We start from the raw sequence: 12,849 nt of genomic DNA on the forward strand, positions 1-12,849 counted from the left end.
CACGTCCATTCTCTCCCTTATTGTCTGGTTGCTCTTCTATGTAAACTATCTAGATTCTGATCTTACTGCCAGAGGAGGTATCAGAAGCCAATATGGCAGCTGTCATACAGGCGAAGATCCTGCTGAGATCTGTGAGAATAATTCATGTGTCGGAACACAGGCCATCTGATAATTTTATTTATCTTGATGTGCAGGTGTCTTGTTGGATAAATTCAGAATAATCTCAGCCCACTGCCCAGTGTATGGTCTAAATGCTGGTATCGAAGACGAGTAAAATCTGTCAGAACTGTTGATGTCCTTAGTACACTACAGTCTGTCTTCACGTTTCCTTTGCACTCTAATAATGAGTATCGACAGCTTTCTTTGTATAATGAAACCCTCTCCCATTTTCCTGAGTGGCATGACTGTAGGCTAACATGCCAACATTGCTCTTTTACAAAGATGCAAAAACTTTTATAGCCAGCTATGTTTTGCTATTTCTTTCTTACTTCTCCCCGCTCCCCTTTAACTCCCCCAGTAGGATTTTTGCAATACATTTCTAGAAATATTGTATGCACTCTGACACAAAACAATATCTTCAGCAGTAATAATAAATTAGACGCAGTGGGAATTTAAGCTTGTTCTTTTGTCCAAGGTGATATAATGGAAGTCATTCGTAATGAAGAAAAAAGTAATTGTTATGCAGCATTTTTGTATTAAACATGCCTCTCCAAATTATCCAGAGTATAAAAGAGAATGTTTTTAGAGCTTTGTTACAACCATGGTTGAGCAAAATGCATGTGAATGTCCTCTGATTTGCATAACTGGGATTTCTTAAAATACAAACCATTTGTATTGTGTTAAGCTCTCTCAAGCCTTGCTACCTCACAAGCCGTATCATGGTTTTATCGTTAATCAAAACAAAGCCAAAATCAATAAACATGCATAATCAGGAGTCTCTGATTCCACTATGCAAATACACTACATATTGATGAAATGTTTCTGAATCTAAAATAGTTTCACTCTTTTTTTCCCTCTCAGAAGTCCCTGAGCCTTTTAATTTTAATATTTTATGCATTGCAATGCAAACAGTATAAGAATGAGTTCATGTATCGGAGATAACAAGTTACAAGATAAATGTTGGATGAATCTCCTAATAGTTTTTGTTTACTTTGTTGACTTTAAAGGCAGTTTATGCTTCTGAAAGGCTGGTAATTATTTGACCTTTAAAGGCCTAATCCTGCACTGAGCAAAAGCAGTTGCTCTGCTGTGCACTTTCCTGCTGGTACCAGAGCCCAGGCAGCCGGGTCCCCGGGCCCTGTGCCAGGGCCGTTTGTTAATTAGTGAAAATCAGTTGTTCCTTATGTGTAGGGCCATCAAAGTGTTACGTTACAAGGGGACAGAAACGATGTTCGGTCAGGACAGGCCTTGGCACGTGGCCACAGTGGCGATCGGTACCTGCAGCTCCGCAGAGCAAGGGCACTGTTCAGGGGGGACACGAGCTCCGCTTCTAACGCTGGCAGAAGCTCAGCTCCTCACACGCTAGCCAATCATGCAGATTACTGCTGATACATGTTTAGTGCTGCCCTCTGTTGTTTTAAATTCTTTATCAAACATATGTACATTATGATACAAAGAACATCAGCGACTGAAGATGCATCCAAAAATAAACATTTCAACAAGAGACTCAGTAATTTCATAGGTTTCAGAGGGGTTGTACCACTACAGTTAATAAGTTGTATCAGTGCATGGCTCAAACTAATGCTGCAAATTGTTTTAATCTGAATTACAAATTTCTGACAAGCGAGCTGTGATGGGGTAAATCTTATCAGCCACTACTGCTTACCTCGTTCTGAAGCTGTGCGTATCCACAGCAAGTACAAAACACAGACCCAAGAAACGGGCACATCAACAACCAAAGGATTAAAATAAAACAGAATTCTGTGAAGGCCAAAGTTAAAGGAAAAGAAGGATGAAAAAAGATCAGTGGTAGAAAAGCCAGGCTGCAATTAAGTTGAAAAAGTTCCTTGTTTGCTAGTCAAATAATAAGTTGTGTCAGAGCTGTAGAATTGGCTATTCTAGCATAATTGCATCTCTTGTGTATCTGTGGGACTCTGCTAACCACAGGCACGATCCTCTCGTGAGAGTCATCCCCTCTGAGCTGATTTATTAGCAATGTGAAAAGTTTAAAGGTGTGATGTTTATTTTATATCATAATAAAATAAATGTGGCAGCAATCATAGATTAGGAAGCATGGTTTCAAACTGTGAGAGTCTTTTAGGCTTATTAATTTGCTGTGGATGGGTTTCACAATGGGTATGTCTGTTTGCCAAGTCATGCTTATTTACATTTGTTCAATGCTTGTTTTCACAACTATGGAGTCTTAAAAAAAAAAAAATCCTATGTTTTTGATGGGAATAGGTGCTCACCGAAAAGAAATGGCAGATCCTCTATGTAGCTGCACTCCTTATTTATGGTAGCAGCCCTACGGTAGTCAACAGAATTTTGTGTGTGTGTGTAGATAGATGATAGATATAAACTGAGGGATGGAGTGAGCTCCTCAGAAAGTTACTTCTTGACTTGGGTTTGGTACAAGGATAGTTTATGGGAAACTTGGTACTTATGCTTTTTTTTTTGTTGATTCTTCAGCGATCGGATCGGAAACTTTTCTTTTAAAAATAGGATAGAGTTTTAATTTTTATGGCAAATGCCTGCACTAAGGAGTGTATTTGGCAAAGGGAAGAATAATGGTTACTGCAGTGATGGGAGGATGATCAAGAGGAACTTTCTCTTTATGTTCTTCGCTTAAATTGTTTTGCTGCTGCTGCATAGTGTGGGTGGGTGTTTGCCTACCTGTCTGTGCCTTAACCACGCTGCTTTTCAGAGGATGTTGGTGTGCGCTGCCAGGATAACCACATGCGCTGGCAACGCTCTGGAGAGCGTGGCAAAATATTCCTCAGCATCTCCCTCGCTGCTCAATTACCCGAGCCAGCAAGAGGAGTGAGAACTGTCTGTACAGTCTGAGGTAGAACTTTTCCTTCCTCATTTTGGTAATTGTAGTACATTGTTGCAGGACTGTAACAACTTACAGTGGCCGTGGCTGCTTTGTCCACTATCACTTACTACACTGTGTGCATGAGATACAATGTTGAGTCTTCTACATATGCTTGTTGTTTATTTTAACTGAAATTTGTCATTTTGGTAGGTCTAAGGCTAATGAGTAGTTGTTATGACCTGATGTATCTTGCACACAAGTTTTACACTGTATCTTTTTGTACTCAGTTATTTTCAAAAGGGAAAAAGAAAAATCCATCAGCCAAAACAGGAGAAACAAACTGCAAAGCCTGTCTGGTTTTGGCAAGGATGGTAGAGGAAAATACAATTAAGGCCATTTTCTTATTGCTTGTGGGAGGTATTCAAATAAATAAGAAACTAGATGGAATAAGAGTCGTGATGCGAGTCATTAATATTTTTAAAGCTCTTGGGTCTCTTTGGCTCGAACTTTCTGCAAAAGGGTACAGTATTAACATTAATCACAAACAAGGACCTTCAGTCTCCAGGACCGTCAGCCTGGCACCTCTTCTTACAGCATTTAAAAAGGAGGGAATAAAAAAAAAATTACCTGGTGACATTGTAGAGGGTAACAAGCTGTGGGGTAAAGGAAAGCATGATCTTATCCAGGTCCAAGGGTTGTAAGTTTTAATGTCCATGTGCACTGCAACTCAAAGGAATGATACTCATTGGGTTTATTAATCTCTAGCTACATGGACTACCCCTTACATTTAGACAACGTTTTGTGTTTTGAAAATATTTTTCACATGAGACTTCTGAAGTGCATTGAAGAGAATAACTGGACCTCTTTCCAGCCTGGAGAGGTGTAATTAACTACTTGGCAAAGACAGGATTGGAACCCAGGAATCCCCTCGCCTTTATCGCCTTACCCTGCTCTAAACATTTTCATGACCTTTTTTGGAAAAGTTTTGCAAAAGTAATATCGAATGGAGGATTTTTTTCCCATGTCCTCCTCTGTTTTGTTGCACAGCGTGGTCTGTTTTAAATAAGCTCTACAGTGCAGTCATTTAAGGAAATGAAGATATTTCATAGCCCGCTTAGCATTTGCATTTGAATATAGGCCACCCTGCTGTTTGATTAAACTGGAGTTTAAGAAAACTATAAGAACCGAGGTTCATATGCAGTGCAGTACTTCACACTCGGATTGCAAAGGTTGTTGAAGGGAAAAAAAAATGATAATATCCTTGGAAGTACATGACTAATGAGAATATATATAGCACTTCTGAGACAGCTCAAATATATAATTATTGTGAGGATTTCACAGACACATAAATATAATGATCTTCAGCTAAGTAAATTGCTACCTACCAATGAAATAAATATGGTCCCTTCAGAATTTGAAATAATTCAGTACTGTAGGTGGTGGGAAATGATTCACCTTAGCTGTTATCTCTGGAACAGTAATATAGAAATATATCTGCCAGTACTGTTACATTTACATTGTTCTTCATATCCTGTGGAGTTTGTCAGAAGATCTGTGGTCCCCGCTGGTTTCCACCCCCTTATTTTGATAAGACTCTGCACAGCATGGCTCAACAATGGGTTGGAGCAGCTAATATTGTTTACCACAGTAGGCATCTCAGCCATAATATTTTTCCAAGAAACACTGATGTGTTTAAAGGTCAGGTTGATACTGATTTGACTGCTAAACATGAATTCATTTTTCTAGGAGTGGAAGGGTGTACATGCCTTGGGATAAAGGTTAAACTGTTGTTTATGCACTCGATAGGTGGAAAACACAAGGCTTTAATACACAAATCATAATAGCCTATTCTGGTCAGCCAGGGAAACGCGGTGCTTTACATTTAAATGGAAGCTTTGAATCCACAGGCATTTTCTGACTATTGCTACAGAAAAAACTCACTGAAAACTTCAGCGCTTTCCTGGAAGATCTAGACTTTGCAACCAGTTTAAGCGTTTTTCTGGGCACAGTGGTCCAGAACTCATCCAGATCTTTCAGCAGCACCAGTAAAATTGGATTTTGCTACCTCTGATGAGGTGCCAGAGACTGGCCCCTTGTGCTACAGTAAGGGGAGTGAAAGGAAGGAGGGAGAGATGGACAGCCCTACAAGTTTGGATTTGCTGTTCTTGCCATCTTTGGTGGAGTGGGAGTGATGTGATGGTGTCTGCTTTTGCTGAAAGTCACCTTCCCTCTCACAGCTACCGCCTCTCCCATTGAGGTGCCTCTCTTCATGGCAGTGAAATCGTGATCAGTAAGGCTGGCTGAGCCATGGATCTGCTGCCCCTTCTGCTTACACCAGTTTGACGTTTCTGGCAGGCTGCTGCACTAGCAACCTGGATTGAAAGGAAGATGTGACCTGTTCTGATAGCTTCAGCTGAGCTGGTTGGGCTTCCCGGGAAGGCAAAACTTAGCCAGGACATACTCAGTTCCTAATTTCTTAGCGTGACACATCAGATGGAAGCGTGAGCACTCAGTGCTGAGCTGTGCTCTATCTGCAGTTCCCTCTCTGCTCGATCTGCCGTGTTCTCCAGGCCAGGTGAAGAGGGCAGCACATCCCAAAGCTGAGAAGGGGTACAACATGAGTACAAATAGAGAGCAAGGATGCGCATGCACATCCACATAGGTGTCCATCTCATCGTCCTTTCCTGGCTTCCATTTTCCAGATACTTGTTCTTATTTAAGTATCATTTCCTCCCGCCTCTAAGAAATCATGCTGCTCTTGAGACAGCTTTTATCCAAAACCCGTGCTTGGTTTTGTGGGAATTGATTTTTACTTCCATCAAAGCATGTTCTTTGCCAACAGTCTCCTTCCTTTCTTGTACCATGTCCACATCATTCCTCTCCTTTCCTCTTCTTCCACCCTCTCGAGCTCTGAGTCGCCTCCTTTACCCATCCTGTTTATACCTCTACTTCCAGCTTTCTTCTTTCTTTTTGTAAGGAGAAAATCTTTGATGTCAGGTTAGAAAGAGGTGACTGTAGCCCTGTGGGAGGCTAACAGACTTTTCAAAGAAATAACCAGTGCTCTCTGATCACATTACCTATTTCCTTAACCACACCTTTTGTTTTTTTGGGATAGGGCTTTTGGGGCTGCTTAGGCGTGTAGAGGGGACTGTGTCACAGGTTGTTGTCCTGTGCTGCTTTCAATACAGTACTTGGCTTCTGTCTTCACTGGGTCAATGGGATGCCTCTGTAGTACGCCAACGCCAGCTCTAAAGATATATTTTAAGAACTGAAGTTTACCATCAGCACTGATAAGCACACAATTTCTGCTTTTAACTTTGTCTTGTAAAAGGATCGGTTCTTTTCACTGTTTGTTTTAACTTTCATTGATTCCTTTGGGTTGCAAACTCTGCCTGAAAGCTTCAAAGTCCATCCAGGATTTTTCCTATTGAATTATCTTATAAATGTTTTCTTGATTTGTTGTTGTATTTTATTTCTACAGATTTGGTCTTTGCAAAGCCTCCAGTCCTGGCACGGCAGCTCAGGTCACTTCTTTGATCCGGTTTTCAGTGGGATGTTCTGACACCTTGACCATTTTGGCATTTGCTTTGAGAACAGATGGAGAAAACAGTCCATAATATGCCTGTTGGCCTAAAAGCAGAGAATCTAGTAGTGCCATGAGTGGCTTGCTGGCTGACATCAATAGCACAGGATGCTGTATTTGATTAGCTTTGCTTTCACAAGAAAGACCCACTGTATTGTTTTGAAGAATGTGTTCAGTTGTTTTAGCAAACTTAAAAATCCCCCGTGGCTACAGAAATAGAACATTCAAGTGAAATGGCTGCCGTGTCAGGGATAAAAAGCCTTGCAAAATGTTCTGTCTACAGATCATGCTCAATCCTGAAGCTGTATCAGTTCAGAAAAACTTCTGGATTTCTTTTTTTCTTTCATCTTCTGAAGACAGATAAATCTAGAAGCCCCACAGGAGGATTTCTGACTTAGCAAACAGAGCTTGACAGAGTTTTGGTTTGGTATTTTAGCTCAACATTACAAATACTTGTGTCAAAGATCTTGGCTTGAATCCTGGAATTAGTTCAGATGCAATGGTGTGATAATAAGAAAAAAATCCTCCCTAGGCTTTCATGCCTGCCTCTTATTTCTGCCAGGTTGCCATTACTCTCTTACTGAAGAGGCAAAGTTGAAAAGCTAAGGTTTCTTATGGGAAGATGATTTCCATGGATGTTGTGTAAGGTAACTTCATTGCTGTTTTTAAAAGGAAAGTGTGGCACAGAAAAAAAGGGCCACTTGAGAAAAAACAACACCGAACTAGAAATGAGAACTTTCACTTTCTCTCTGCAGCATGTTTTTCTTCTTCCACCCCTGCTCCTCACGCAAAGCACAGTCCCATGCTCCCTTTCCTGTCCTTGGTGTTAACCATTCCCCTGCACTGATATTTTTTAACTACTTTTTCTCAGAAAGCTATCTCTCTGACTTCCTGTTAAGTGGTGTCTTATCCCTCAAATGTTGAGCAGGAGTCACAGCCACTGGTTAGACTAATTCCAGATACGTATTTTACAGAGGTAAGTCCATAGTTTTTGAGCATTTTCATAAGCATTTTAAAATACTATAAAACAGATGTTGTATCTAATATCTTCTCTTGTTGGTCCACCTTTTAAGGAATTCAAGTGAATGTTTATATGTGGTGGTTATTTTAGAAATATAATCTTACAGATTTTTATAGCAATCAAAAAATTGAATAATGGGTGATAAATATCATCCCGTGTTAGGGTTGTTTCAAACCAGAAATAATAATAAGAAAAAGCTTAATCTGTTAGAGAGATGTTAGGTTTTACTTTTTCAATAGTAAGTAACACACATTCACCACAGAGTGTTAGTTTAAAATATTAATGGAACAAGATAGAGGATACAATTTGATTTTCCATTTATTAGTGAATTTTATATCATCCTCATTACCACAGTGTCTGAACGTTTTTAAGTTGCCCTTTAAGTGCAATAACTGACATCTGTCATAGTGTTCATGTCTCTTCTTACGGAGATTTGTTTATGCATTTCATACTTTGATTGGTGTGGTCCTGGTTAGGTACTTTCTCCCCCCCCCAAATATACTCATCAGGTAAACGAACTGCAGTCCATTTACTGAAAGTAGACTGTGAAGTGTACGACTAATTTTTGGATCCTGAATTGCTGATCAGAATAGTAGCTTAAGTGATCCCTTGAGTCTGAATGCTTCCTAGCTTTGCATGTCTCTCACCAGAGCATTTATCATTGCTAGATAAGCTCTCTCTTTAATGGAAACATAGAAGGCATAATGGGTAGGGAAGACATAAAAATACAATATAATGCCCAGTTGTATAGGTTGAGACATAGTATCGCACAGCCACATTGAAACTGCCTTGAAAGGAACTAAAAAATCCAGTGCTTTCCCAATAATAGCACAATACAAACCTTTAACTGTGAGCTGTTGACTGGGCAAGTTTAAAGCCTATTTAATAGTAAAAGGAAAACAAACATCTCAGATTTAAAAAAAGAAAAGGAAAAAAAGTGAAAAGAATGTGGTTCTTGTTAATAGTATAAGGCAAGGGTTGTAGACACCTTCAGATTAAAAAAGGCAATTAATATTTATTTCATATCAAAGCAGATTGCTAATTAGGGTTGTGCTCTTCCCATCCCCCAGGGAAATAATCAGATGAGTGAATCTCATCTGGAAAGTTCACACATGGCAATGAGAAGCTTATCATGAAGATAAAACCAGAAAAGGAACTGGACGACCTGATGAGATGTTCAGGCTATCGCATAGACTTTGCTCTCTAATGGGGTTTAAAAGACCTAGTGTTAGTGAATTTATTTTACTGGTTTTCTGGTGACACCTTCTAAAAGGCCATGATTATATATAGCTCAGTCACTTGTCAGTGTCCTTTCATTAACATGCCTAAAGAATCTTAATTGCTCAATCAGAATAGAAGATTTTTCCTCTACTGGTAAGGTTTAAGAGGTTATTCAAGCCAAACAGAGAAAATGAAAATCCTGCCCAAATGGATCCAATAGAAAGAACAAACTATTACAGGAAAAAGTCAAGCAGGAGTAAGAAGGAAATTGAAGAGCAAATAACTGAAGATAGAAAGATAAACAAGAAATTATTTCACATATATCAAAAGCAAGAGTGGCAGAGAGTAAGGGACAAAGGCAGGGCTGCATACTAATATGTTAAAAAATGACAGAGCTCAAATAAACCAAAAAATTGAAAAACAACAGATGAGCTAAACTAGATGGACTTCAACATTTAAGTGTTTGAACTGTTAAATAAATCATCCAGTCTTTCCTACCTGCTGGCTACACTGCCATATTATGGGCATTCAGCAAAAATTGTGTGTACCTTTAAGTAAACACCCAAGTGATTAAGTAAGCCCATCTTTGGTATAGAGATATCACTTGAAATGATGAGTAGGAATGACGTAAAATTTTCTATTAATAAGGAACCACCCACTTTTCTTTTTGGACAAAATCTTCTCTGTATCTGTGCAGAAGCAGATTGTTTTCCATTGGAAAATTTCAACTCTTGCCAGCCTTCCCAATAGCACCATCAAGGTCCTCTTCATTGAAAATTCAATGTTTGGGTTTTGGATGAAAAGTTCTTATTTCTGTCTTAAAAAAAATTAAGAACTTCTGGGGGAAGTTTCCTGTTGCCAACTAGATCTAATCATAACTGCACTGTAAGACATTTGGGAAAATACAGCTTCTTTGAAAATCACGCCTTTCCAGTCTAGTAGAATTTTTTTGTTCTGGCAAACTAGTTAAGATAATAAATTTGGACTTTCAAATGTCTATGATAAGCTTGTAGAAGAACTAAATTCTCAGGGAGAGAGCTAATTTTTCTTCAGTTCTGTAACTACTTTTTAATCTGAAAAAACCCCAGCCATCAGAACCACAGTCAACTTCTAGCATGACAAAAAATAGCAGAGATGAATCCCAAGGATTCATATCGCGTCTTGTTCAATCCCTTTACATTCAGTATATGGTGTGAAAAAGATGCTGAGATTTACAGATGAAACAAATTAGCTACTTGCTGAAGACTAGAGAAGTCGATGAAACTTTGGGGGAACCAATATACATTGGTGTTTGGACATCATAAAACATGAAATTAGGTGTTAAAGTTGCATTAAAGCATATTTAAAAGAATCATTATAACTAACCACATGGATATAACACAGGTAGTTTTCTAAATCAATTCCAGACCCTCAGGAAAAAGATTGCAAAGTCCCTACTGGAAGATTAATGATAACCTTTCAGAAGTATAACTTTCAGTAGTTAAGTATAAGGCTGTTTTCAGAAATGCATAAAACTGAACTATTCTAATGTCTTATATCAATTCTATGCACAGCATTACCTGAGTTGCTTTACTTGATTCTGATCAACCTGTAGCAGGAAAGATTTCGTGGAAATCGAAGAGCTAACATATATTATTACAGCTATGGGAAAAACTTCCCCAAAGTATTTGAATAATGAATAATAAACTCAAGTAAACAAAAAGCCTTCAAAATAATTCAAATAAAACCTGGTAAATTTAGTAAAAGAACCATGCAATTTGCATGACGTTTTCCTGTGTGGGTGTACACATTTTTAAACTTCTTCAAATTGATTCTTTGATGTTTTGTAGATTGTATTTTGTGCTTTGAGGTATTTGTGTGAGGAAAGGTGAATAACTGCAATTTTTTCTTCCCTTTCTTTAAATGCTCTGTTTGCTATTTTAGATTTAACTGAAAGATAGAGATTGTCTCCTAGAAGCTTAATGTTATAAAATCAGCAGCAAGATGCCTGACATGGTTTGTCATTGTTCTTAAAAATAATTAGACAGTGTAGTGGAGTCGAACCCCAGTGGAATACAGGTATATCTGCTTTATAACCTCTAAGACGTGAGTCTTAATTACACCATGGCAGTAGTCACTTTAGCACTTCAGCCCATTTTGCTGGATGTTGACATTACTAAATTATCTCATGTTCTAAATGCAAAGTAGCTGATTTTTCCTAAATGCATTTCTTGGCAACCAAGAGATAAATTGGTCTGGTTTCATTTTTAAGAAGGGCTTTGTCCTTTAATGGTCCTTAAATTAATCCAGATAATTCCACCTGAGAGGATGGCACTTCTAGAAAGCATAGAAAAAAATCATGCATTGTATTGCTTGCATGCATCTACAAATATTCTGTAATCTGCTCCTATTCACACAGAAAAGAGATTTCTACAGTTATTTAACCAAGAGATAAACAAATGAATGTCATTAAAGAGCAGCTTTCCTGCCTTTGAATTTAATGGTAGAGCTTTAGATGAAGTGGAGGACAGTTTGTCCTAGAAGAATGCAAGTTAATTTTCAGCAGAACTAGATGCCTTAAATTAGGTGATACTGATACATTTATAGGCATACATTGTAAGAATTTTTAATACATCTCCACTGCACATTCCTTAGTTTGTCTTAATTCTTAGAGTGATCCTTTGGAACAAGAGACTGTTAGTAACCTGTTTTATCTAGCGAAGCTATAAGGATCAACGTTTGGGAGTCTACATCCTATTACCTTTGCTTCTTTACATAAGGCAAATTTTTAGGCACAGAATTTCAGTGACTGTTCTGAGATCAAAAGTGTGTTTAGGGGAGCCAGAGCAGAACCCAAGTCTGTTGCTTGTTCCCAGGGTCTTTCCACAGAGGTTTTTGTTGGTTTGGTTTGGTTTTGTTTTGTTTTTTTAAAATCTTTGATCTCATAGTGTTTTATAAGTATTACTTTGGAGATAAGTGGGTGCTGTGTGTGTTTAACAAAAGGGAAGCCATAGCACAAGAACTCCTGAAGAACCAAACCTGCAGGGTACTAATGCCAAGACCTGGGCTGGCTGTTCCCACGTCATCTCGTGCAGCCATGCTTTCTCCTTTCCTCCCACGAGCATACAGAAATCACTTCTATCTCAGCCCACATCGGTCTGTAGGTGAAGCAAGGATTGTCTCGCACACTGCATGCAGGGAAAGGAGAGTGTGTTGCCTGTCTCTTCCTTTCTAGTAACTGGAAGGACCAAGAGAGAGTTCAGTGATGTGCAGCAGTGTAAGAAGCAAGGAGATCTTTATGTAACACTGACTTCATAAGGGCCCGTCTGAGCATCACTTACAATAGTGGACAATGTCTACCACTTGAAATTTTTGTCACAACTTTTCCTTTCGTTGCTTTTTTTCATGTGCAGAAGGAACAGGAGTGCAGTATGGAGTATAAGTTCTCCGGTAGATGGTGCTGCTGTAAACTTTTGTGTAACTCGACGGACAACTCATCCCTCGGGAGGTACAAAGAGGGCAGTTTGTCCGTGTGTGCACACTGTCTTAGGGCATGGATGTTTATCACAAATTTCCCAAGGCCTTTCCAGCTGAAAAGACTCCAGAAAAAGATCTGCCTTTACTTCACATAGCATAATGTGTTCTGAGCACCTTAATTATAGCTATGTATTGCCAATTAATAAAGCAATGCAAGAAGTTACTCAGCAATATACCAGCTCCATCATTTAAGATCAGAAAGACATCAATCTTGGTGCATTCAAAGAAAGACTTCCTTTACTGGTCACAGAAAGGAACTAAATCAAAATAAACAAACTATTAATACATCTGCAGTAGTGTATCAGAAAAAAGAAGGGACTATGCATTCTCCCTTTCACTTGGTTATGGTATCAGAAAATCTTTATAGTGTGGTGTATAAAAAAAAGGGGGGGGAGGGCTTGAAGGGTATCTGTACTTACAGTCCTGCTGTCTGATTTCTGTAAAGGTAATTATTTACAGTTCTGTGATTTCAGGCTAAGACAAATAGGTAAGGTTGATGATAGTAGGTCAAGCTCTCTTCCCAAATGTTTTTTC

This window comes from Grus americana, chromosome 7, assembly GCF_028858705.1.
Source record: "Grus americana isolate bGruAme1 chromosome 7, bGruAme1.mat, whole genome shotgun sequence".
NCBI lineage: Eukaryota > Metazoa > Chordata > Aves > Gruiformes > Gruidae > Grus > Grus americana.